Below are 5,376 nucleotides of genomic sequence, written 5' to 3'. Positions count from 1 at the left end.
TTTCATCTCACACGGCATCACTGCTGAGCGCCTAGAACTGTACCCACGGAATATGCGCGATATAAGCCTCATTGATTGATTGATTATCCTATCAATGATGAATTATTTCTAAAATGCATAACCATATGTACATGCACATTTCATAACACAACATTCTTCTATCGTTCTGCTTCGATGAGATCTCGTATAACACCTTCTCAAGTCAAAGCGACCAAAAAGTGTTTGTTTACGTTTCTCTAGGTAACCTCTAACAACATGCAAACAATTTATCTTACCAAACTAAATCTCTGTTTCCTTTCACTCAATCATTATCTTATCAATAATGAATCAATTCTAAAATGCATGCAGTAATATTCACATGCACATTTCATAACACAATATTCTTTTATCGTTCTTCTTCGATGAGATCTCGAATAACACGTCATCTAAAATGGCGTCATCGAAGAGAAGATTACGTTCCATTGTATTCGTCTCATAAGAATGCGATCGATACGAACACGATTCCGAATAAAAACTACATGAACTAGTCAGCGAAAGTTTCCTGCTACGAACTGTGCAGTGGTTTTCTGGTGAGTACATCCTAACACAGTTAATATCATAACATTTGTCCACAAGTCTCCCAGTTTTTCACTTGTCTCAATGAAGAACACTTTTAGATCTGTATCACATGTTTCTCAGTGCAAAAGTTAGATCCACTAATGTTCAGGTTAAAGTTTCTGGATAATACTAATAGGGCCATCCATTACAATATATACCTGTGGTAACTTTTGTCTGCAGTTTGAGTGTTGTGTTTCACGAAACACAAAACGCGATCAATATTCTTTCTTTCTTTCTTTATTTGGTGTTTAACGTCGTTTTCAACCATTCAAGGTTATATCGCCACGGGGAAAGGGCGGAGATGGGATAGGGGAAAGGGGGGAGATGGGATAGAGCCACTTGTTAATTGTTTCTTGTTCACAAAAGCACTAATCAAAAATTTGCTCCAGGGGCTTGCAACGTAGTACAATATATGACCTTACTGGGAGAATGCAAGTTTCCAGTACAAAGGACTTAACATTTCTTACATACTGATGACACAACCATTGCTTGACTAAAATCTTTACAAAAATTGACTATATTCTATACAAGAAACACTTAACAAGGGTAAAAGGAGAAACAGAACCGTCAGTCGCCTCTTACGACATGCTAGGTAGCATCGGGTCAATTATTTCTCGTCCCAACCAATATGGGACTCCCCCTAACCCGCGGGGGGGGGGGGGGGGGGGGGGGGGGGGGGGGGGGGGTTTGGTGCAATAACTATTGTGCAGAGTGTATACAGAGAGGCACAGAGTGAGAATGAGAGGGAGAGAGAAAATTGCTGAGATGTATGTACACTGATAAACCAATCTGGATGTCAATTAAAAAAATGGCAAGGAAGTGGAACCTTCAAAATTTTAACAGAACAAGACATTCACAGGTTCATCGACCCAATAGTCTTTACAGGGGACACACAGACAATGACATGAAGGGAAAACACATCTGAGAAAACATTAGTTGCATGCAAAACAAGACACAAGTACAATGACACAATCATATTTAATTTATATTGGACATACTGACAATGAAATGAAGCGAAAACACATCTGAGAAAATGTTAGTTGTATCCAAAACAGGACACAAGTACAACGACCAAATCATTTTTGATTTACATTGGACATACTCACAATGAAATTAAGCGATAACAACTGACAAGATAATCAGAGCCTCCAAATATGGATCACCAGATAATACATATGTCAACACAGTGAAGTATGCATCAGTAAACTGTGACTCTCAGTACTCTCACCATTGTGAACATAGCATCACACTCTGTACATACTCTCCACATAAATATTTCTTCTCTCCCATATGTGAAAACATGGGCTGTATTTTTTTTCCTGTACGTGTCAACATGCGTTACTTTGAAGTGCATGTACCAGTCTTTGAGAATCAAGGATCACACAACCTGTGTCAATATGTGTTCCTAATTCATTCTCTGAACACTCATGCTCTTTCTCTTAAGCATGTGTTAATATGTGTCTCCTCAAACTGCTAGCCTGTGTAAACATACCACCACACTTTACATGCATACCATTTCTCTCCTGTATGGGTCAGTATGTGTTCCTTCAAAGACCGTGCACATCTAGCATCACACTCTGAACATGTTGTTGTTGTTGGTTTGTTTGCTTAACGCCCAGCCGACCACGACGGGCCATATCAGGGCGGTGCTGCTTTGACATATAACGTGCGCCACACACAAGACAGAAGTCGCAGCACAGGCTTCATGTCTCACCCAGTCACATTATTCTGACACCGGACCAACCAGTCCTAGCACTAACCCCATAATGCCAGACGCCAGGCGGAGCAGCCACTAGATTGCCCTCGTCCTGATATGGCTCTGCGTAGTCGGCTGGACGTTAAGCAACAAATAAACAAACAAACAAACTAGATTGCCAATTTTAAAGTTTTAGGTATGACCCGGCCAGGGTTCGAACCCACGACCTCCCGATCACGGGGCGGACGCCTTACCACTAGGCCAACCGTGCCGGTCTCTGAACATGCTTTTTTGTCTCCCCTGTACTATTAACATGTGATTCCTCTTGTCTTTTTTTCCCTGTATGTATCAACATATGTTGCATATACATGTATATCATCTTTTAAATGACCAGATAGTTTGAACCAAGTATCACATTCTGTACATGCATGGGTTTGTTTTTCTCCTGTATGTGTCAACATGTGACGTCCAGGCTTTAAAGTATCACTAAAGTTTTATTGTTGTGGAAAGTTGCTTTGTGTATCAGATGATTTTTGTGTGCTTGTTTTTGGTTTAGAATACTTTTAAGTTTTAGTTTTATTGAAGAATTAAGATTTCTTCACAACCACTGGTTTGATTTTGTCTTGTGATCAGTGCCAGAATCTGTCATTTCTGTTTTGAGTCTTTCTTTCTTTCTTTATTTGGTGTTTAACGTCGTTTTCAACCATTCAAGGTTATATCGCGACGGTGTTTTGAGTCACACTCATTTTGTGACTCTAATTGCTGACTTAGCCCGTTTTTGTGAAAATACAGTTTTTGGTTTGCCTTGGGGTCATTTTAATTCTTTTCATCAGCTTTCTGTGCCAAAGCTGATTCTTGTAGGTTACTTTAGGGAATTGCTGGCACTGATTGAGATGAAAGTTAACTAATAATAATAATAATAATAATAATAATAATAATAATAAAACATTGTTTTATAGCGCTGTTCACCGCCAAATGGCAGTCTCATGGCGCTTTACATTAGACATTAAAATTTAACATTTTACATATAAACAGTTTTCTCGTAAGAAATAACATACAAGCATTAAAAAATTCATAGACAACGACCACTTATAGTTATATAAGATAATCTACGGGCGCAGTGACGTGGTGGTAAGACGTCGGCCTCCTAATCAGGAGGTCATGAGTTCGAACCCCGGTCGCTGCCGCCTGGTGGGTTAAGAGTGGAGATTTTTCCGATCTCCCAGATCTCCTAGTGACTTAACCCCCTTCGTGTGTACACGCAAGCACAAGACCAAGTGCGCACAGAAAAGATCCTGTAATCCATGTCGGAGTTTGGTGGGTTATGGAAACACAAAAGTACCCAGCATGCCTACTCAACGAAAGCGGAGTGAAGCTGACTTTGCTCTCAGAGTATAGCGTGGGGAACCCAAATGGGCAAACGAGCTCACACGTAACCAGAAAATTCTGGAACGTTGAAGAAGAAGATATAAGATAATCTAGAAAAATTAAGATTTGTGTACATTGTTCTAAGTTAGTTTATTGATGTATTGTTTTTGTAAATAAATTAATATTTGTTAAAACTTAATATTATGTATATAATCGTGTAACTATAAAACGATGTTTAGCAATTATGTCTTTTTGTCAGGTTAGATTCTTTTTCTGAATTCTTTTACTTAGGTAATTTTTGTGTGGGTTAGTGACCTGAGGTCTTTGGATTTTCAATATGTGTGCTGATGCCTACCTGCCTTGAGATGTGAGGTGATCCCCGATCGCAAGTTTATGATTAATTTTCTGCTATGAGGTTTGTTTACCTGTAGTTTCTTAACATTATTTCAACTTTTTTTGTTCAGCTGTCAGGGTTGTTTTTTTACTCTTGTATGTATCAACATATGAACCCTCAAACTGCTAGACTGTGTGAACCTAGCATCACACTCTGAACATGCATGTTTTTTCTCTCCTGTATGTCTCACCATGTGTTGCTTCAAATTACCAGCCTGTGCAAACCTAGCATCACACTCTTTACATGCATGTTTTTTCTCTCCTGTATGAGTCAACATATGTCGCTTCAAATGAGTAGACTGTGTGAACCTAGCATCACATGCTGTGCATGCATGTTTTCTCTCTCCTGTATGTGTCACCATATGTTGCTTTAAAGCACAAGACAGTGCAAATCTAGAATTACACACTGTACATGCATGTTTTTTCTCTCCTGTATGAGTCAACATATGTAGCTTCAACGTGGAAGACTGTGTAAATCTAGAATTACACACTGTACATGCATGCCTTTTCTCACCTGTATGAGTAAACATGTGTACCTTCAAAGCAAAAGACTGTGCAAACCTGGCATCACACTCTTTACATGCATGTTTTTTCTCTCCTGTATGAGTCAACATGTGTCGCTTCAAATGAGCAGACTGGCCAAACCTAGCATCACACTCTTTACATGCATATTTTTTCTCTCCTGTATGTGTCACCATATGTTGCTTCAAATTACCAGTGTGTGCAAACCTAGCATCACACTCTTTACATGCATGTTTTTTCTCTCCTGAGTTCATTACCATTTGGTGCTTCAAGTGATCAGCCTGTGTGAACCAAACATGGCACTCTATACCTTGTGTTTCTGGTGTCTGTATCTTTTGTTCCAGACAGGTATTGCTGTGAGAGTTGACTGCAGTCTGTGTTCCCGGTGTCTGTATCTCTTGTTTCAGGCAAGTATCACTGTGAGAGTTGACTGCAGTCTGTTGTTTTGGTGTCTGTATCTCTTGTTTCAGCCAGGTATCACTGTGAGTGTTGACTGCAGCTTGTCCTTCCAATGCCTGCACTGTAGGCATGGTAGCTGTGTTGTCTGTGGCCGCATTCTCCCTGGCCGGCACTGGAAAAAAAAAAGTCGCGTAAAGGAAAATTAATACATTTAATCAATCTGTCAAACTAAAAGAATGATACTGAACTCACTGTATTTCATGCAGACAATGCTTTGGCGATAACCGCGACACAGACTAAAAGCACTCGCACAATTTTTGACTTGGTGCAAACTGTCTATGTTAATCCAATTATTTAAAACGCACTAAATATTATTTTGTTTGTTTGTTTATTTGTTGCTT

General features: G+C 39.4%; 1 long non-coding RNA gene across 2 annotated transcripts in view; it reads right to left on the bottom strand.

Annotated features, from left to right (window-relative positions):
• Positions 1-4,269: 4,269 nt before the first annotated feature.
• LOC138976762 (uncharacterized) overlaps positions 4,270-5,376 on the bottom strand; it is a 23,106-nt gene continuing 21,999 nt past the window's right edge. For both annotated transcript variants that reach the window (XR_011459139.1, XR_011459138.1), the window contains exon 4: positions 4,270-5,147. This is a non-coding gene — a long non-coding RNA (uncharacterized lncRNA). The remainder of the gene's footprint in view (positions 5,148-5,376) is intronic.

This window comes from Littorina saxatilis, linkage group LG9 (assembly GCF_037325665.1).
Source record: "Littorina saxatilis isolate snail1 linkage group LG9, US_GU_Lsax_2.0, whole genome shotgun sequence".
Classification (NCBI taxonomy): domain Eukaryota; kingdom Metazoa; phylum Mollusca; class Gastropoda; order Littorinimorpha; family Littorinidae; genus Littorina; species Littorina saxatilis.
Note: the sequence above shows the minus strand (reverse complement) of the source record. Positions and strands in the feature narration are given on the sequence as shown.